Source organism: Piliocolobus tephrosceles, chromosome 13, assembly GCF_002776525.5.
Source record: "Piliocolobus tephrosceles isolate RC106 chromosome 13, ASM277652v3, whole genome shotgun sequence".
Lineage (NCBI taxonomy): Eukaryota > Metazoa > Chordata > Mammalia > Primates > Cercopithecidae > Piliocolobus > Piliocolobus tephrosceles.
The window spans coordinates 69930710-69953618 of record NC_045446.1 but is presented as its reverse complement, the minus strand read 5'-3'; positions in this window follow the sequence as shown (position 1 = coordinate 69953618).

Here is a 22909-nt window from a genome sequence, read left to right as displayed (position 1 = left end):
TGAATTGATGTATAGAAAATATCTGGCATATAGTAAATGCTCAATAAATTAGCAGCAGCTGTTACTACTATTGCTGTTACAACTAGTACCAGTACTGATTGATAGTGGAGAGAAATGTTATTATAAAACTTTGCAAAGTTGAGACCAGCCTGGACAACATAAAACTATGCAGAATCAAATTATGAATGACTTTGTATGCTATGGAGGAAGCTAAAGTCATTAGTTTGAGATCTTTACTTTTCTACTTATACATTTTCCTATAAGTGCTGCTTTAGCTGCATTCCACACATTTTTATATATAATATTTCACATATTTATGGGGCACATGAGACTCTGTTATATGCATAGAATGTGTAATGGTCAAGTTAATGTATTTAGGATATCCAGCACCTCATGCGTTTATCACTTCAGTGTGTTGAGAATATTTCAAGGCCCCACTTCTAACTCGTTTGAAATATATAACACACTGTTATTAACAATTGTCATCCTACTCTGCTATTGAACATTAGAATTTATTTCTTGTATCTCATTGTATGTTGGTGCCATTAACCAACCTCTCTTCATCCTCCACCCATGTCCTTCAAAGTCTCTGGTATCTATTATCCCACTCTCTACTTCTGTGAGATCAGCATTTTTTTAGCATCCATATATTAGTAAGTACATATGATAATTATCTTTCTATGTCTGGCCTATTGCACTTACACCAATGACTGTCAGTTCCATTCATGTTGCTGAAAATGACAGGATTTCATTTTTTATGATCGAATAGTATTCAACTATATAACTATAGCATATTTGTAAAGATCCACTGATGGATACTTAAGTTGGTTCCATATCTTTGCTATTGTGAGTAATACTGCAATGAATATGAGAGTACATTTATTTCTTTAATATATTTATTTCCTTTCCTTTGGATAAATAGCCAATAGCTGAATCATATGTTAGTTCTATTTTTTACTTTTTTGATAAACCTCCATACTCTTTTCCATAATGGGTGCATTAATTTACATTCCCACCAACAATATATATAAGTTCCCTTTCCTCTGCATCCTCACCAGCATCTGTTTTTTGTCTTTTTGATGATAGCCATTCTAACTGGGGTGAAATGATATCTCGTGGTTTTGATTTGCATTCTGTGATGATTAGTGGTGTTGAACATTTTTTCATCAACCTTTTGGCTATGTGTTTGTTTTATTTTGAGAAATACCTACTCAGGTCCTTTTCCCATTTTTGAATGGAATTATTTGTTTTTGTGTTTTTGTTGAGTTTTTTGAGTTCCTTCTGTATTCTACATATTAGTTCATTACTGAATGCATAGTTCGCAGATATTTTTTTCCATTCAACAGTTTGCCTCTTCACTCTGTCAATTGTTTCCTTTGATGTACAGAAACTTTTTTGATTTTAATATAGTCCCATTTGTCTATGTTTGTTTTTTGCCTGTGCTTTTAAGGTATTAACCATAAAATATTTACCCAGATCAATGTCCTGGAGTGTTTTCCTATGTTTCTTGTAGTCCTTTTACAGTTTCAAGTCTTAAGTTTACATCTTTAGTCTATTTTGAGTTCATTTTTATATGTGGTGAGGGAGAGGGCTCTACTTTCATTCTTTTGCAGATGGAGATCCAGTTTTCCCAGCACTTTTTATTAAAAAGGACATCCTTTCCTCAATGTGTATTCTTGATACCTTTGTCAAAAATTGGTTGGGTATAAATAAGTGGATTTTTTTCTCGGTTCTCTATTCTGTTCCATTAGTCTATGTGTCTGTTTTTATACCAATACTGTATTAGTTTGTTTTCACACTGCTATAAAGACATACCTGAAACTGGGTAATTTATAAATAAAAGAGGTTTTATTGACTCACAGTTCCTCATGGCTCAGTAAACTTACAATCATGGCAGAAGGCAAAGGAAAAGCAAGTACCTTCTTCACAAGGCAGCAGGAGAGGGGTGGGGTTGAGGGGAACTGTCAAACACTTGTAAGCCACCAAATCTTGTGAGAACTCACTCACTATCACAAGAACAGCATGAAGGAAACTGCCCCCATGATCCAATCACCTCTCACCAAGTTCTTCCCTGGACACATGGGGAATACAATTTGAGATGAGATTTGGGTGGGGACACAGAGACAAACCATATCAGTTACCAAGCTGTTTCAGTTGTGATACCCTTGAAATATATTTTGAAGTTGGTTGATGTGATGCCCCCCAGCTGTGTTCTTTTTGCTCAGGATTGCTTTGGCTATTTGGGCTCTTATTTTGTTCCATATTAATTTTAGGATTACTTTTTGTATTTCTGTAAAGACTGTAATTGGTATGTTGATAGAGATTGAATTGAATCTTTAGATTGTTTTGGATAGTATGGTTATTTTAACAATATTATTCCAAATTATTATTCCAAATCATTAGCATATGATGTCTTTTCATTTGTGTGTGTCCTCTTCGATTCTTCCATTAGTGTTTTATAATTTTCCTTGTAGAAGGAAAATTGTGGTCTTTCACCTCCATACTTAAACTTATTCTTAGGTATTGTATTTTATTTGATAGCTATTATAAATGGAATAGCCTTCTTGATTTCTTTATCAGGTATTACTAGAAGTCTTACCTAGAGCAATCAAGCAAGAGAAAGAAGTAAAAGGTATCAAAATTGAAAAAGAGGAAGTCAAACTGTTTCTCTTTACAGATGATATGATATTATATTTAGAAAAACCTAAAGACTCCACCAAAAAAGTTATTGGACCTGATTAATATGTTTGGCAAAATTGTAGCATACAAAATTAATGTAGAAAAATCAGTAGCATTTCTATATACACTAATAATGAACTAATATCCCACACATTTTTTATGTTGCATTCATTTTCATTCAGGTCTCTCTTCAATGTCCCTCTCAATTTACTCTTTGACCTATGGAGTATTTAGATGTGAATTATTTAGTTGCCAAATATTTGAGGAATTTTTAGAAATATGTGTTATTAATTTATAATGTAATTCCATTGTGATCAGAGAATCTATGTGGTATGACTTGAACCTTCTTAAATTTTTTGAGATTTGTAGTATAATTTAGAATATGGGTGAGGTTATAAAATGTTCTATGTGCACTTAAAAAAAAAAGTGTATTCTATCATTGTTAGTGTGTCTATACCTGTTAATTAGGTCACTTTGGTTGATAGTTGGTTGATCTTCTATATCCTTGCTGTTTTCCTTCCTCCTTGTCAATTATGGAGGGAAGAGTATTGAAATACATGGCTATACTTGTAGATTTGTTTATTTATCCTTGCAGTTCTGTTTTTGTTTTCACGTATTTTGAATCTCTATTGTACGCATAAATATTTAGGATTCTCATGTCTTTTTCCTGAAATGACCCCTTTATTATTACAAAAAGTCTATTTCTGGTGATGTTCTTTACTCAGAAATACACTTTTTATGATGTTAACATATACTATACTTTCACTACATCTTTTTTATATGATTGACATGACAGTTTTTCTATCCTTTACAAACATTTGTGTGTTTAAATTTAAAGTGGTTTATTGTAGACAGCATATAGTTTGATCTCTCTTTTTTACCCACTTTTGTAATCTCTGCCATTCAATTGGCATTTCATTATTTAATGTGATTATTGAAATGAATAGATTTAAATCTACTTACTTGCTGTTTGTTTTCTGTCTAATCTGTTCTTAATCTTTTTCTTCTTCTGCCTTCTTTTAGGTTAATTGAATATTTTATTATTTTATTTCTTCGTTGACTTAGCTATAATTCGTTGCTTGGTTATTTATTGCTTTGGAGTTTAGAGTATACATCTTTAAGTTATCACAGTCTTTTTTCAAGTAATATACCATGTTATCTAGTAAAATGTATATTTTCTTATTATTTATTTTGTATTTGCTAAGTTGTTTCTTACAGGATTTTAAAACTAAGAAAAAAAATAGCAGAATACCTTTTCCAGTGCTTTTCGTTGCTTTGTATAGATGCAGATTTTCTTCTGGTTTAGTTTTCATCTGCAAGATTTTCTTTAGTATTTCTTGTAATACAATTTTGCAATTAACAAATTATTTCACCCTTCTTAGGCTGAAAATCAATATTTTCATTTCATTGTGGCAAGATTTTCACTGGATATATAATTCTGGGTTGACAGAGTTTTTGGTTTTTGTTTTTGTTTTTCTTTCTGTGCCTTAAAGATACTCCATTCTCATCCGAGATCATTCATGCTCGTGTTCATTTGTATGTAATATTCCCCACACCTGCTCATTTTAAGATGATCTCTTTATCTGGTTTCCACCAAGTTGATTATGATATACCTTAGTGTATTTTTTGTCTAGTTAATTGGTTTGAGAATCATTGTGCTTCTTGGGTCTATGGTATATAGTTTTCATAAAAGTTGGGAGGAAAATAGCTGTTATTTCTTCAAATGCTTTTTCTGCCAAGCTCCTTTGTAAGTACTCCAGTGACACAAATATTCAGCCACTCAACATTGTTCCATATCTCTCTGATGCTCTGTTCATGTTATTTTCAGTATTTCTTTCAGTATCTCAAGTTTACTTTTTTCTTCTGCACTGCCTGTTTATCTGTTATTCCCATCTAGTGCATGTGTGTTTTCTAACTGTCAAACATTGTTTTCTTCCTCTCTAAAAGTCTGTCTTGTGTTTTCTTGTATCTTCAATCTCTCCTTGACATTCTCATGCTTTCTTCTACCTTCTTGGACATACAGAATATTATTACATTAACTGCTTTAATACCTTTTCTACTAATTCCATCATTTGTACTATTTCTGGGTTGGTTTCAGTTGCTTGATCTCTCTATCAGTATCATTTTTCTGCTTCTTTAAATGTCTGGTAATTTTTTATTGGATGCTACTAGTTATATATTTTATTTGGTTGATGGCTGATTTTTTTTTTTTTTTTTTGCTTACATATATATTGTTAAACTTTATTGTAGAGTACAGTTAAATTACTTGGAAACAATTTAATTCGTATTAAGTTTGCTTTTAACCAGGACTAGAGGAGCCTTTAGCCTACTGGTAATATTATTTTGCCTCTAAGATAAAATTCTTTTGAGTACCAATGATGAGAAGTTTTTACTCCAGTTGATGGTAACACAAACTATTTCTAGTCCTGTGTGAGCTCCGCTGATTGTTTCTTACATTGTATTTAGGTACTGCTTCCCTGTCCTTGGTAGTTTCCTTACTTGCACATCTGATCAGTACTTAAAGACTTGAGGTAAATCTCTGGAGCGCTCTCTCTAAGCAGCTCTCTTTTTTGCTAAGCGGCTCCCGTTTTTTTCTGGTATCCTGCCCTGTAAACTCTATTCTATCAACTCATGGTGTCCTCAGTACTCTGCCTTAGGCCCCATGCTGATGTTGTGGCTAGAAACTCCCTACAAACAGTAAGCTAGGATGATGGTACAGTTCACCTTATTTGTTTCCCCTCTATCACTAGTTTGTACTGCCTGATGTCCAATGTCTGAAAGCTGTTGTTTTATGTATTTTGCATAGTTGTTTTAATTTATTTTATACAGGAGGGTATATCTGGTCCCCATTATCTTACTTTGGCCAGAATCCACAGATTTGAATTTGATAGTCTTGAATGCTAGATAAGGCATTTACACTTTATCTTCTAAGACAGGCAATAGGAAGTTGTTGAAGGATTTTCAGCTAGGGACTGTAAGATGTGTATTTTAAGAAATTAGCCCTAATAATCATGGAGAAGATAGTTTGAAAGTGCAAGAAGCTAGAGTTGTAGGAGTTGTACATGATAGATTCTAAGTAATTATTTGTTGGGTAGTTGATGGAGAAATAAAAGTAAGTTGAACACATAAAGTAACTAAATCATCCTGAAAAGTTGAGTGGGATATTCAGATACTAGCTTTCTATACAAATTCAGAAAATAAGAGCTCAAACATATCAGCTTTCACTTATAGTGGGGAGGAGAGAATTATGTTAAGTGCCTTCATTGATTGCCTTGCCTTTGCATAAAAAAGTGTAAGAGGAGTAAAAATAAATAAATAAAAGGAAATTAATAAAAAGGCCTGAGGCTAAGATTTGTTAAATTCATAGCAGGATATCCATTTTTTAACGGAAACTTTCTATTATTATTAAAGTATAAGTGATAATTTTAAAAGGGTTATTGTCTCTTCCTCTCTTGAAAACTACAGGGGAAAAAAAGGCAGGATTCTGATATTTGTCAAATTTTGTTCATTTGTAATCACATGTATTCCCACAGTTATCCTTCTCAACACCTGTACATAAGATCATTGATAGGAGAAAAAAATTCTGTCCATCAATACTTTCTTATTCAGGTCTAAATTCTGCTCTCATAGACCTTAAAATCAGACTGAACAGACACTAAGAGAAACTACATTTGTGAACTACATTGGCAGGACCCCCCCAGGGAATAAGAAGCCCATCTATTATTTATGTTTTCTTATCACATTATTTGGATTTTCTAGATGAACCCAAATACAGTGGCCTCTGGGCACTCCCACACAGAAAAAGGCAATGATTTATTGACATATTATGTTAACAACACAAAGATAGTGTGGAACAAATACGGTGACGAGGAGTCATTGGCAAACTGCAGACCACTGGGGATAGTGTATTGAGGAAATAGGAGCAAATTCAAGTTGTTTTCATTACATACACACAGAGCTAGCACCAACTTAAGAACAGGGATCCAGAGATGTAATGTACTTTGGGGAAGAAAAGATAAAGAGACTTGGAATATCTCAATTAGAATATATATGATCTGAATGACAGCTGTCATTTACAGATCTCCTTGAAATCCATTCCCTCTCTGGGACCTTACAAGGTGAGTAGGAAGGTTTCCCTAATTGCACAGAAAAAGAAACTGAACTTTATAGATGATAAGTGACTTAGTTAAAGTCTCATCTGTCTAGTACTTTTGTACACAATCTCTTCCCCTCGGTGGCAAGATCTCACACACTATCAAAAACTCCTGTTGCTCTACTACTAGTGGACTCTCATAGAGAATCTATGTGAGAGAATCTCTATCTCATAGAGACCCTGTGGAGCATAGGGCCTCCTATGTTCCACGTGAAATTCTCATATTCTAAGACTTCAATTTGTGCCCAGTTACTTTCTACCTGAATGGACCCTTTAGCATAGCTATTTGGACTGAGCTGATCCTTTGCTTAGATTGTATTCCTGACTTGTGTAGCCAACCCTTCTAGCATGCCCCTTCCCTGAGTTCTGAATCTCAGGATCCCAGCCTGAGTTCTGCACATCTATGAAAGGAGTTCATATACTTGCAGTTATAGGATTTAGCAGTAGAAACAGCATGGACTTTGGAGCCAAGACTAGCCTATGTTTAGATATTAGTTAACATGTTTGGATATTTAACTATAGGATATACACCTGGGATAGGCCATTAAATTTCTTTGAGCCTTAAGGTTCTCCTCTGTAAAATGAGGGTACTATAGAATTATTTTAAGGTTTCTCAACATCAGCACTATAAACATTTGGGGCTAGATAATTCTTTTCTGTGGCAGCTGCCTTATGTATTACAGAATATTTAGCAGCATCTCTGGCCTCTACACAGTAGATGCCAGTAACACCACTCCATCCTAAGTTAGCAAGATCAACATTGTCCCCAAACATTGCCAAAAATCCTCTGGGTGGCAAAATTAGCCCCAGTAGAAAGCTGCTGGATTATTGTAAGTATTACAAATAATATATATGAAGCTTCTTGCACATAGTAATTGCTTAACACAAGGAAGCTGTTACTGTCAACATCATCAGTATCAATATGACACAGCTAGGAAATACCAAGACTGGATCTGAAAATCAGGTTCTCCTGCTTTTAATCCTTCTAAAACAATGGATACAAGTCTATTTGAGAAAATCAGTGAAATCAGGAATAAACTGGTGATCTGTGGAGATTGATTAATAGACACCAGGACCATGAAGCCAAGTAAACTTTTAGACTTTATCATGTGGGCAATGGTGAACAAATGACTTCAGAGCATCAGAAGGATATACACAAAGATGTGTATTATTAAATGTAGGAAATATTTCTTAATTAAAAGTTTCCTTTATTAAACAATATATATTGTTTAGTGGGGAGGGTAGGCATGGAGAAGGAAAATGATGTTTCTTACTTTGAAGAACCAGGTCTTAGAAAGTAGAAGAACCTGAGATACTCCGGAGAGCTACATATCAGGAAGCAATGGATGGTCTCTTCAGGATGCCACAGCTGGGTTGAATGAACAACTACTGCTTTTCAGCCTTTGAATCACTCTGCTTAAATTAAAATTCCCAGGAAAGAGTATCTAGTTTGCATAAAGCCCGTCTTGGGCATACTCTGTCCAGGAGAAAACTGGGCACCTCAGCAAAGTAAAGTATCTTGACATGGCATCTGGGCTTACCTTGATCTAAGTCCAGGGCTGGGCTTGCTACAACTGACTTTCTTGAACCAAGAGACCACCCAGGGCTCCAACACTGGAAAAAGGGCAGTTCCCATCTGAGAACTGGAGAGTTGTTAGCAGGGGAAGGAAAATTCTGAGTAGATAAAAGCAATAGCCACCCCTCCACTTCAGAGAAGTAAAAGAGCTAGAGATAAGAGTATGACTGGAAGTGAGATTCGGAAACCAGGTGTGATGAGCTTGATTCAGGTACAGACAGTGCATAAGGCAATACAGAAATGGACTAGAAGCAAAGCAGCTGACATGTAGACACAGCAATCCATATTCAGAACCCATCTATTAAACACACCCTTGTGCAGCATGCCAGCTTTTGATCTGGTGTTCCGGGAGGAAGAAAGAAAGCTTATTCTCCTTTGAAGTAGGATGGCAGGAACAAAACCCAAGGAGCCTGAAGACAATGGCTTCACCACTAGAGAATTAGGAAGGCAACTCTGATGTGATGATTTTTAGAAGTCAAGGTGAATATTCCAGAATTTATGAGCAACAAGAATGGGCTTTTATAATAATGGCAGAATCAAAGATTACATGGGTCAGCAGAAAGAAGACTTAACTGAGTCAGAAGAAAGTCAGCTATAGGAAAGAAAGAAAGACAGATTTGCATAGACTCCTAGCTGTCAATAGTTCAGGCTGACCAGTACAGTGGTCCTCAAATTTTTGGCCTCAAGATCCTTTTATACTCTTAAAATTTATTATGAATTGTTTAAGTGGGTTGTATCCAGCAACAATTACAATGTAAGAAATTAAAACTAAGAAACTTAAAAAAACTATTTATCAGCCATTTAAAATAACAGTAAGCCTCTTACATGTTCACATAAATAACATGCTTCATAAAAAGAAATTATATTTTTCAAAACAAAAGTTAGTTGTTTTATAATTTTTCAAGTCCCTTTAATATCACTTAGTAAGAGACAGCTGGGTTATCATAGCAGCTACTTGCACTGAGTCTGTTGCAAAAAGTACACATCACATAGCCTCTGCAAAACTCTGTAAATCCATGGGACTGTGGGAGTGAAAAGGAAAGTAGCATCCTAATATTAAGAAAATAACAGGTTTGACCTCGTGGACCTCCTAAAAGAATCTTGGTGACCTGCAGAAATCCCTGGAACACACTTTGAGAACCACTGTGCTAAACCAAGGGGTAGGAGTGGGAGGACCATAAGAAAAGAGAATACCAAAGAAAGGAAGCTGGATTGGTGTTTACGGGTAGATGAGGAAGGACATTGTTGGCATACTGAGATGTTGAGACTTGATCCTGAAGACCAATGTTTCCCACACTAGTGTTCAAAAAAACATTGTTCTGAATGATATTAGTAGTAATGTGCTGAAAAAGATGTTTCATAACCAAAAAGTTTGCAAAATGGTATACATTGAGTCCCTTTGTAAGATGCACAGTTCACAGACCACATTAAAGGCTTCTAGGAATCCTACAATTAAAAATTAAAAAAATAACTTCATGCACAAAGCAGAGAAAGAAAAGAGAGTAAAGGGGGAAAGGAAAATATAGAATAAGCAAAATAAATTATAAAATTTAAAAAATGAAAAACTGGCATGAACACAAGGACTTATGCCTATAATCTCAGCACTTTCAGAAGTCAAGGCCAGAGGATCTCTTAAGCCCAGGAGTTCGAGACCAGCCCAGGCAACATAGTGAAATCCCGTCTCTACAAAAAAAAAAAAAATTTAAATAGTTGGGCATGGTGGGACATACTTGTAGTCCCAGCTACTCAGGGGCTGAGGTGGAAAAATCGTCTGAGCCCAAGAGATAGAGGCTGCAGTAGGCCATGATTATTCAATGTCTGTACTCTAGCCTGGGCAACAGAAGGAGACCCTGTCTCAAAAGAAGAAAGAAAAATTAAATCTCTACAACCTGATGTTTTCCCTACTGACTTGAGCAAGTAAAGCTGCTTTCATTACGTGTCTTTTTACTTCCCCAAAAATGGTGTTTTGCTAGACACTGTACTTGGAAAGCCCTCAGTGTGTGCTGGGGTGGCATGAAAGGCTTTAGCAGAGAAGCCTCAAGTCAGGGTTATGGTCACAGAAAATATCTCCCTTGATTTTTAGTGAAGATTAGGTTTAAGGATAGAAAGACTGGATGCAGGAGACTCAACTAGATGTTTATTACATGTGAGAAGTGTTGATAATTGAACTAAGGCTGTAAGAGGAATAAAGAAGAGAGAGGCTGGACTTAAAAAGTAATAATGTCTAAATCAGTGATCTTTACAATACACTGATCTGATCCACTGCAATGCCATAAGAAAATATAAGAACTTCTCTTTACTCCTTTTGTCTAATCTTTTTATTACTATTTTTTGTGTTTGTTTATAATGCACCTAATTCATTAGAACAATCAATATTAGAATCATAGGAACTCAGATGACACAAGCACTGACTGATCAGAACAGGCAGTGTGTTTGGGGGCTACAGCAGGGAAACCCTGATGATCCAGTGTTAACGCTTTAGTTGCTACCACATGGGGAGGTCTGAAGTCCCACGGGAGGGATTGGAGTAGATACAGTGGTGAGGAGAAGAGGATATAAGAACACCTTGAAGCACTGAGTGGAACAACTGGTGTATCATACCAATGTGTGCAACTATACGTCAGCCAGACGTGTATGTCTTTGTAAATTTGCATGCATATAAATATAAAATCTATCCCCTGGAATGCATGATTTCTAAAAAATGAAGATTATGGATCTCATTGTATGTAGAGCATGCTACAAAGGGCTATGCACACTATTCCTGGTGTGGTCTGGTCAGTGCAACAGATAGAAGGGCTGTTTGCATTTTGCACCTCTCATTCAGGTCACTATGCCTCCATTGATGCATCTGAGACCTCATCAGTTGATTCATAGAAATGCAGATCCAACACACAGAGACCTGAAATGTTTGCTCATCTTCAAGACTGGTTTTGCCTCTTTTTCAGGAAGATATACATGAACATAGGATGGGGGCTGTGAGTGTACATTTTCATTCCTACATAGAAACGACTCCAGGAAATGTGTGCCCTGAGCTAGAGTAAGCTCCCTCGTGTAGAAACCAGTCTGGCTTCACAGAGGGGAAGGGGATTCCATTGGGGGTGATGCAGCAAGTGATAAATGCTGCTTTGGACTATTGCCAAGATTTTTGTATCTTTTCAGCTTGGTAGGGAAAGCATGCATAGGGCTCTAAGGGAGTGATTATGAAGTTGAGTACTCTGCTAAGTTAGTAGCATAAGACAGATGGTCATTGAGTGTGTTGGTACTCCTTCATTGCCGGGGGCCTGGATGGTGCAACAGCTCCCACCTGCACTCCACGTTTCAGGCACATGCAGCTCCATAACAGAGCAAATGCTGTGGCTGCTGCTTATTAAGGAGGCCCTTAGTTAACCAGCCGTCGAGCCAGGAGGAATCCTCCAGAGTCAAATTGCCTGGGTCAGCATCTTAATGCCTTTTGGGAGAAAGGCAACTACAAGGGAATGTGACTTATTTAAAAAGAAGGATGAAGACAAAGAGAAAGAAGAGAAGTAGCAACAGCAACATTAAAGAAAAAGAAATCCATTTGAACTTTATTCTGGATAAGATATGGATGTTAGTGTCTAACAACATGTGCCTAAAAGCATGTTTTGAATGCAGTAGGATCTTACTCTTTTCCAGCTGGAAATCACAGTCACTGGGCTCAAACTGTCCATTCCACAGATGAGGAAACTAAGAGCCAGAAAGGGGCTTGACTAAAGTCATGGAGAAGGTTATGGGAGAGCTGATACTGAGACCTGAACTTCCTGGGTACCTATTCAGTGCTCCTACATCCTCAAAACATTTGGGGAGAGGAGCCTGATGCAATTGATTTGACCTTTGGTTTGTTGAGAGAATTTTTAAGTACTTTATAGAAGAAAGTCCATGCTACATGAAATCACAAAACTGAGCCAGAAACACTAGAATAGTAAATAGGAAGGTGTATTAGTTTGTTCGCATACTGCTGTAAAGAACTACCTGAGGCTGGGTAATTAATAAAGAAAAGAGGTTTAATTGACTCACAATTCCACAGGATGTACAGGAAGCATGGCTGGGAGGCCTCAGGAAACTTACAATCATGGGAGAAGGGTGAAGGCACCATGTCTTCTGATGGTGGCAGGAGAGAGAGCATGAAGGGGGAAGGGCTACAGACTTTTAAACAACCAGATCTTTTGAGATCGCACTCACTGTCATGAGAACAGCAAGGGGGAAATCCAACTCCATGATCCAATCACCTCCCACCAGGTTCCTCCTCCAACAATAAAGATAATAATTCAACATGAGATTTAGGTGGGGAAACAGAGCCAAACCATATCAGAAGGGTCAGGCAAGTCTCCTGCTTGTCCATTTGTGCATTTGTAAAATGGAGAGAATCTCTGCTGTATGTACCTCACCAAACACTGCAAGGACTGCTGAGGGTCATAAAGAGGAGCTCATCCTTGCTTGTGTCCACTCATGACCTTTCTCTATAGCAAGCCTCATGAGCTCAAAGGAAAGCCTGTAAACTTAGACTTTTGGGTCCTTAAAACCATCTTTCCCCCCAAAATTGCTTCTAGATACACATAGACACACAGACATACACATGCACACTTCCTTCTGACCTAGGACAATTTCTCATTTGATGAGGATTTTGCATCAGTTGTATTTAACTGCCTCACCTACCTATGTATTGGTGCTGATCCCTCACCTATTTAACGCCTATGTGTGAGTATAATAACTAACACATGAGCCCTATGTCTCACAAAGTGCTCTCACATCTCTTACATTATGCAGCCTTGATAGACAGGCAGCTCAGGCTTGAATGCCAGCTCCACTCTTAAATATTATTACACTCTGAAGTCCTCAGACTCCTCATCTGTTAAAACGCACACACAAAAATTCATAGTAATACTGACCTCAGAATATGTTATTAGGATTAACATAATTATAATAATGACTAACATTTATTAAGAATTTCTTCTGTGCAAGGTACTGTGCTAAGAATTAAGGGACATGAGGTTAGTTATCTCTTTAATTTAGATGAGAATATCCACATAAAAGTACCGAGCAAATGTACTGAGCCTAGTGCCTGGCGTATAGTATGCAGTAGGACAAGTGTTAGACATTCATATTATCACTGCTGATGATAATGACAATGGCACTGTTATACTTCACAAGAAGAGTCTGAAGAAGGTGACGATTTTCAAAGAAAGAAATTGATTTTCAGAAAATTTAAGTCCCTTGCCATGATTATGTGTTCTCTACAAACGAACTGAGGGGTGGGCCATAGGTGCAGGAGAAAGAAATAGAGGAAAGGAAAGTTATGCTCCCAAAGAAAGTCACACAATGCCAGCTGGTCAGCAAGGAATACACTTTAGAAGTACAGCACACCTGGGTTTAGCTGTGGGTGGTTTCCAGGACCATTGCAGGAGCATTCTCTATAACCATAAAAGACAGACTCCCTGAGCACCTGCACACCAGCCCTGTTTGTAAATGTGACAAGAGAAGTTAACTTCATTTATACCCTTGAATGGCATCATGAAGCAATCAGCTGTGCTGAATTTAACTCCGTTTCCTGGTTGGGACACTTCCCTTAAAACTAAGTGCCCTGCTAAACAGTTTTTTAGTCCATATTTTTCAAATACATAAAACAGTATATTTCTACTTGAGATTCATGTGACCCTGATGTATTTTTTCACATTTACTGGACACATACTATGTTCCACGTGCTTTGCTGGATGTTGGACATTGAGAGATGCAGGACAAGCTCTTAAAGACCTCAGAGCCTCATAGAAGAACAGAGATGGAGTCCTATTTATTACAATGGGAAAGGCCTCAACTGCTAACCAAGGACTCTGGATGTTAACTGGGGGCAATAGGGAGACCCAGCATAATTTTAAGTGAGGACTGGTAGGATACAATTGCAAGGAGGCATGAGAAGATTCTTGTCTTTATCCAGGACAAGAGAGGCAAGTGCAGAGACAAGGGGTGGAACATCCAGCAGAATAGAGCTTGGTGACCACTGCATTTGGCCAGCAAGGAAGGGGAGCTAGTCAGGGATGTATATAAAGACCACTCCTTGCCCTTCAATGTGTCGTTCAACAAGTATTACTATGTGCCAGGCCCTATGCTGGGGGCTGAGGACAGAGCAGTAAAGCTCAAAGACAAATGCCAGGATAGGGAGAGAAAGGGTCATGCAAGCAGAGAGGAAGTGGTGTCTAAGAGACACCTAAAGGATGAGTTGAAATGAACTAGATGAAATGAGAGGGAGAGTGTTGCAGACAGAGAATATAAGATGTAGACAAGGAAAGACTCTGGGCAAGAAGTTCAGTGAGTGCTCCAGTTCCTGGGTGAAGCTCAGTGTGGAAAATGCAGAGTGGGAAGGGAAGAGATGAAAAATGAGGATACAGAAGGCTTTCAGGAAAGGCAGGAGAAGCAGAATGAAGAAAAGATCACCTCCATTTCCCCCACCCTACCATATGTTTCTATGACCCCACCTCACTTTCTGGGATCCTCAAAGGGACCAGACTATCTGGAGATGGAGTTGGAGATTAAGGACCACAGGCCTTCTGCTTCTCCTTCCCTATTTGTTCTCCTCCTCTTCTTCCTTCTGTTCCTCCACCTCTCTCTCCGTCCTTCCCTCTTGCCACCCACATACACCATGCTTTCTCTCACCTTTTGGCCATTGCACCTACTCTTCCCTTTGCCTGAAACACAGTCTCCCCAGGAATTCCTTCAACTTATTGCTCAAGCATTATGCCTTATCCGAAACCCTTCCAGATCACAAACACTCTGAGTTAGGTACTTTCTCCACCACGTTCCTATAGCCAGCCAACCAGCCAGCCAGGAATGCTCACTCTGTCATAATTGCTGTCATAATTCCTGTTTGTCTCTCTCTCTCTCTCCCGTAGGCTCCAAATTCTTTGCCAACAATGGCTGTGACTGATATGTCTTTGAATCTTCAGTATCGAGCTCAGTGCTTGGCATATTTGATGTTCATAAAATGTCTGTTGAAAGAATAAATGAATCCAGGACTCTTGTTTCTAATAAGTATAGAAATTGCTCTCTTACCCAACATGAGTCTTGCATATCCCTGGGTCATTGGCAATACTAGATTAGGATATGCTATTAAAGTAACCTAAACTTAAACAATGATAAAGCTACATTACTGCATGTTTACTGCCTGTTTACTGAATGTCAAACAGACTTCTAAGTGCTTTGTGTTTACTAACTCATTTAATTCTCACAACTTTATAACCATTTAGTAGATGAGGAAACCAAAGCACAGAGAGGTTAAGTATTTTGCCCAAGGCCACATAGCTAATAAATGGTGGAACTGGATTTTAAACTCCAACAATAACTTCAGAGCAATACGGCCTTAGTAAAGCAATCTCACATCCATCATCTGACTCAATTAATGTATCACAAGATAGTAATACCTATGTATTTATTATAATGAAAGAAATCAAGAGCCAAATAAATCAAGTTATTTGCTACAGTCTCCAAAGAAGGGTTACCCAAGATGCGACCCTTTCCAGGCACTTACTGCAGCCATGCTTGGTTCCTGTATATGCCTAAAGACCCCTCATTTAAAAAAAAATGTTTCAGACCCAGGCCCTATCTCATATACCATCCTGGAAGTCTGAGTAAGATCTCAAGGGGGAGGAAATACTAAGGACATGTAATATCTCTTCAGTTTACAGACTAAAGTAGAAACAACCAATTTCTCCATTTTCCTCCTTTGAACCCCACCACAGTTCTCCCATTATCTTTCAAAGCTGGAAGGAGTAGCCCCTTCAAGAAATGGGTACTCCCCACATATGTTCCCTTCCAGCATGGAATACAAAGAAAACCATGATGAGATAATACTGTTTTTGTTTCTACTGTCAAAAACTTCTGCCCATTAATATGATAGTTTGATTTTCTCCTTGTGGTTGCCATTTTATCTCTAATCTGTATTTCTCTTTCTAGAGGATTATTTCTGATTTGAGAAGGGAGCTTTGAGTCACCAAAGCATTGCTTTGTGACCAGTATCATTGATCTTGCTGGTACCATGCAGACCTCTTGTTCCATATGAGTACTCTGCAGTGTTGCTTGTCTTTATTTCTTTTCCTTTGGCTTCCATTGAACTTCATATACATAAAAGCAGAGTCAAACTCTTTCCAGATGCAATAATAAGAAAGAAATACTTTTATCTCAATGTCTTCAAGCATTAACAGAAGTAACACTTCTGTTAACAGTTAACATAAAGGAAAGTTTAGATTGAGGAAGTATAAAGGAGAGTGGAGGGAAAGAACCCGAACATATTTCTCATTCCTATTTGTGACTTGGATATGAACATTGGCTTCAGGTTGAAATTTGGCAGCCCAGAAGTATTTTAACAAAAGTAATCTGAAGCAATAAAAAAGGCAGTTTTCCATTTTTATATAAGCAATAGGAGTTTTTAAAAAGGCAAGTAACAAAAAAAAATCAAAGCATTATTAGTTTGGGGATTTTTATTATACTCTTTTAACTAAAGGAATAAAAAGTTTCGTTTTTCAAGGGCAAAATCTGCAGACAGTTCTAAGCATGGATGGCCACAAGAAAAACCATCAGAAAAGATGTGAGATGAAAAAGTCTGGTTCTCATGCTCATGTCTGGTGCGTGGAGTTAATAGCTAATCATTAAAACAAAATATGTTCACCTATGTTGTTTTTAAAGAAGCACATAATAAGCATTTATATTGCACTAAGCACTAAAAGTCTTGATGAAAAAATAAGGAGAAAAAGATAGAAGACATTACTTCCACTTTCAAAGAAAACTAAGAGCCATACATATATACAAATAATACACGGTAGAGAAGAAGTAAAACTGGGCTGTGCTAAGTGTGAGAGTGGGGTGGAAAAAGTAGTGGCTTTGGAGTCAGAGAGACTTGGGTTCAATTTCCAGTTTCAAACCCGTATGACTTGGACGAATTTTTTTATATTTCTGAGCACCAGGCTATACATCCACAACATGGGAACACATGCCTTGAAGAACTGTGAACAATTAATGATATGCAATATATGTACAGCACCTAGTCCATTGCCTGGCTCACTGCAGGCATTTGGAAACTCATTTCTTAGCCCTCTACTCCTCTGTGAGCTGAGTAAGGAAGTAGTCACTATAATGCTCAAATATCATTCTCTTTGCAATGATTAAACAGAAGCAAATAAAGACAATGTCAGTGGCCAAGGTTGCATTACCTTGTGGTCAAGACATAGCGACACAACAGGCAAACAAACAAACACACATAAATAAAAATCCAAGGAGCTAGGGTTTGGATTGGGGCCTGTGTGTATCTTCTCACTCTATCACAACACCACTTTACATAATTCGACAAGGCCCTGATGCCCAAGATTGCAAGAAACCACCCCAAAATGCCACATTTAGTAAGGGGAAATGAAATATTTGTATTCTTCTTAGTATTTAATATTGTTTCCTGAGCTTTGTACAAAATAATACATGGAGAAATACTTTTACTGCTACCATCAAATTTTAGTTTGTTCACTGAAATGACTCTTTAGGAGAGACTTTCTGAGGGAATTGAATAGGAGGGGACTAGTGAGGAACCATAAAGAGACATCTGGAGCTTCCCCAGAGAAGGCTTGTGTCTGCATTCAGAAGCGAGAGTTTCCCCAGGAGAGGACACTGAAAGAGCTGGGAAGACAATAGAAGTGCAGAGACAGGACACCTACATGCCACTGTATGCCAGCAATGAGCAGGAGTGGGCAATATCATATGTGGTTTTCTGCTAAAATGACCATGAATAATGAATGACATGAGGGTAATCAAAAAAGGGTAGTGAGTGTGATTTGCCATGAGGATCGTCAGTGGGGCACCCCCATGGAAATACCTGTGACAGCAGCAAGGGTAAGGGGTTATCTAAGTGCTTCACCAAATTTACTGCATCTATGCCAGGCTCAAGTAGAGGAGCCTGTGAGGTAGGCATTTTAGTGCCTACTTCACAGGTGAGAAAACTACAATTAGGAACCGGAAGATCTGGGAGTCAAAAGCAAATTGGATACACCTGAGCTTGGCGCAGTGGCACATGCCTGTAATCCCAGCACTTTGGGAGGCTGACGCGGGCAGATCACCAGAGGTCAGGAGTTCGAGACTAGCCAGCCAACATGGTGACACCTCGTCTCTACTGAAAATACAAAAATTAGCTGGGTGGTGGCAGGTGCCTGTAGTCTCAGCTACTTGGGAGGCTGAGGCAGGAGAACTTCTTGAACCCGGGAGGTGGAGGTTGCAGTGAGCCAAGATCATGCTACTGCACTCCAGCTTGGGGGACAGAGTGAGATTCCATCTAAGAAAGAAAAAAAAGAAAGTGGACACACCTGTAATGTGAATTCATGCCCTGCTACTTTACATCTGTGTAAAGTTACTGAGCCTCAGTTCTCTCATTTATAAAAAAGAAAATATAGCAATCACTTTGTAAAATTGACACAAACACTAGAGATGGTGAATATGGTATCTAGCATAATCCTCAGTATGGAATGGTGTTAAAGGCTCTACAAAGGTACATAGCAGATGCTAAACTAAAGAGATGATGAGTGAATGGATGAATTGATGGCTGGATGAATGACCAGCTAGACAGAAAGCCACTATAAATTAGCTAAAATATAAAAGATGATAGCTGAACATCCTACTGGGGATCTTTTATTTTTTTCATTATAGCTTTGAAAGAGTCCTGAAGGTAGAGTAAAACATATACAATGAATCCCACTTGAAATCTGGATAAACCCAAAGTCTGACCTGAAATAATTTATCCCAAGTTCACTCAGCTAATTTAATTATTCAAAAAACATTAATTAAGCACCTGCTCTGTTCCAGTTATTGGGGCTACAGTAATAAAATAAAAACCTCTCCCCACATGGTGCTTACATTCTATTGGGAGTGATAAGGAGATACACAATAAACAAAACAAATAATATATATACTTGGAGAAGCTGGGGCAAAGACAGGAATCAGAATCCCTGGGGCTACAAGATTACACATGTCTACCGTGACCCTTTAACCCACCCACAGATTCTCAAGTAGCATGATCAAGTACCTGCAGCCTCAGCAACCGTTTTCTGAACTCAATTTTGTTTCTCTTGAAATTGCACATTTAACTGTGGCATGCATTTGGCAGAGGTGGTACCGAAGTGCAGAGGTCCCTCTCTCTGTTAAAGCTTGATCCCTGGGAGCCCTGAGAAGAGCTGACCTCAGGGCCTTCAGACCAGTGAGGAAATTGGGGTCATTCTTTGCTCTATTGTGTTACATTAGCTGCATTGTGGTTTTACAGCTTCATGGAAGTGAAGCAGATGGAATCTCTGACCTTGGGTGCCGACAAACTAAAAAATAAAAAATATCCCCCAAGCTACATGTGGTATTTGACTCATATCACACCATAAAGACCAGACCCTGACCAACATTCAAAAGCGATGACAATATGTTAGCACCCATGTATGCCGGCTCTTTTGTTAAGTACTTACTTTACACCCAGTCCCGTAAGGAGGGATCCAAACTGCACAGAACCTTATTGTCTGCATCTTTAAAACATATACATTGAAAATTCCTGCTGCCTAATTATCTCTTAATTTGCTCACTTCTGTCTGTTCCCTACAGCTATTATAGTAGATCAGCTTACCATCATGTCTCTCTTGAATTGTTTCAGCAGCCATCCATCTGACTGGTTTTCTGGCTTTCTTCTGTGCATTCTACTGACCTACAGAAAAAATACACAGTGATTAGCATGGTTTGCAAAACACTTCAAGTCTGGCCCCTTCCAGATACCAGCCTCACCTCTAGCCTTTCCCTTCTTTACTTATGCCACAGTTACACTGAATTCCTTGTAGTTTCTCCAAATATACCATGTTCCCTCTAATGGCTAGACGTTTGCAACTGGAATTTCCTTTCTCCTACTCTTCAGGTGGCCAGCTCACATTCATCAGTTCTTTCATCCTCTCTGCTGCCTCCTAACATTTTATGTTGCTTCCTTAAATTCTCTGACACTGGATTGGTGGTTCCCTCTATGTTCTCTCATAAAACTTGGCTTTCCCAATCAGTAAACACTGGTTGAATAAGGAGCTGAATATATGTAAATAAATGAATCAGAGAATCATATTTTGCGGAGAATCAGTATCAAAGTTACATCTTAGAACTTCGATCACCAATCTCTCTTTTCTATCCACCACAAAATTAAATCAGCCCAACAAGTTAAGTGTGCTCACCTACCCTTGTGGGTAGATATGGGGATGGAGGATGGTGCCTTTGCCCTGGGCATTTTGTTGCCCATGAACTTTTTCCTCGCAGGCCTTGACACCCACCCTGGAGTTGTATCTGTTCACTTGCCATAGTGGACTTGAACCTCTGCAGTTGAGTCCTCGTCTTTTCTGCTTCAATTCACAACTAGGGCTTCTCCGTGAATTTACCTCCCTGGGGAAAATGTTTAGTTTCTTAGCTGGTGGGTTAGAAAAGCACTGGCCTCTGTGTGTCACTGTCCCAGCAGGTATGCCAGGGTAAAAGTCTAGGAGGTCCTTTGCCACTATACATCTTCTAGAAACAGATTTACAGAATCTTAGAGTGTTGGTGATAGAAAATCCTCAGATTAGTCAATCCATACTCTGATTTTTAGATGTTTTTCTTCCTGCCTGCCTTCCTGCTTTCCTGTCTTCATTCCTTCCTTGTTTCATTTTCCTTCTTTCCTACAGCACCTATTGTATATCAAGCAGTGTGCTCAGAATTGGGAGTTTAATCAGACAGGAATAGATTAGACACAAAGTTCTTTAGCTTACAAAGTTTATAGTCAGCCTAGCTAGGCCCTCAGACAAGTATCCAGACAATTACAACACTGTGTGCTGAAAGAGGGCTTGTTTGGGCCAGGCGCGGTGGCTCACACCTGTAATCCCAGCACTTTGGGAGGCCAAGGCAGGTGAATCACCTGAGGTCAGGAGCTTGAAACCTGCCTGGCCAACATGGAAACCCTGTCTCTACTAAAATACAAAAATTAGCCAGGCGTGGTGATGGGTGCCTGTAATCTCAGCTACTCAAGAGGCTGAGGCAGGAGAATCGCTTGAATGCAAAAGGCGGAGGTTGCAGTGAGCTGAGATTACACCACTGCATTCCAGCCTGGGTGACAGAGCCAGACCCTGTCTCAAAAAAGAGAGAGAAAAAAAAAAGAGAGCTTGTTTGTTTGTTCATTTGTTTAGCCATTTCAAGACATATGGCAAAGGAATAAGAATTTCTCATTTCCAGTTGGTATAGAATAGTTGTGCTCTACTCCATATCATGTGTTCATACACAGTGTCAATTAAGATTAAGAAATAAGAACTTATACTCAATAGCAGGTATGAAGTTAATATGGGTGACTTTTTAACCCCACAGACTTGAGTCCCTATCCCAGCGTCGAACTCTATCAATCTCAGTGTGCCAGAGTCTAAGAGTCATCTGGACTAGGGCTTGAGTACCAAGGATCCAGGATCACGACCTGAATCATGCTTGAGAATCTGCCTTATTACTCTACAGTTTGTCATTATACTCAGAAAACAGTAGATGCTAAATAAACACTTGTTAGACAGTCCTACCATGTTTTAAACACTGTTTCTCATCTTGACCATATTTACTAAACTTTTTTCCAAATGCCTTTTGGCTTGACTAAAAACGTTAAGTATATCATCAGAAGTCAAAAATAAAGAGAACTACTGTGTTGTCAGATTTTATACCAGCTCCTGTGCCACTTACACTGTCTCATTTATTCTCACTGCAGTCTTCTGAATTGTATATACACTGCCCCATGTTTCAGATGAACTAAGGCCTGTAGAAATTTGTTGACTTTCCTAATGTCTCACAGACAAGTCTGTGTGATGTTGTCTTTAGCTGTTCAACATGTGCTCTATCATTTTGGGATTGGCTTACACAGCATTGTGGGAATAGGAACCCCGGCTTTTTAGATTGTCATTTTAATAAGACAGAAATTATTTTTATGTTCAAATTCTGTTCTTTCTGCTAAAATAATTGGTCTCATTACTTCAGATGCAAAGCCAGTGTTCAATCTTCTATCATATACCTAATGTTTACTTGTGTTTTTTCTTTAAATTATATCTCCAAGGCCCTTTCTCTTGCTCTCTGATTAGAAAGACCATTTGTGCTAACTTCTGAATTCCGAGAGCACTGAATTTTGATTATCTTTCATTTTTTTCTTTTGACTGGTGTCAAGAACACCCTCTTCACCTGATGACTGCTGTGTAGCAGTTTTTCCCATAAGAGCCCCACCACCGTCTCTATGGGGCCATTATGCCTGGTGTTCCTGAGGTGGCACATCTTAGCCTTTTTGCCCACCTCCACACCCCCAGCATATTAGTTAGGCCACTTGATTTTAAGTTATAGGAACCAGCCTGAGGTAGGTTAAGCAAAAAAAAGTGGGACTTATTATAAGAAAGAAAAAAAAACTCCTGAAATACAAGGTCAGAAATGCAGATGAGGATGAGAAAACTATCTGGACTCTT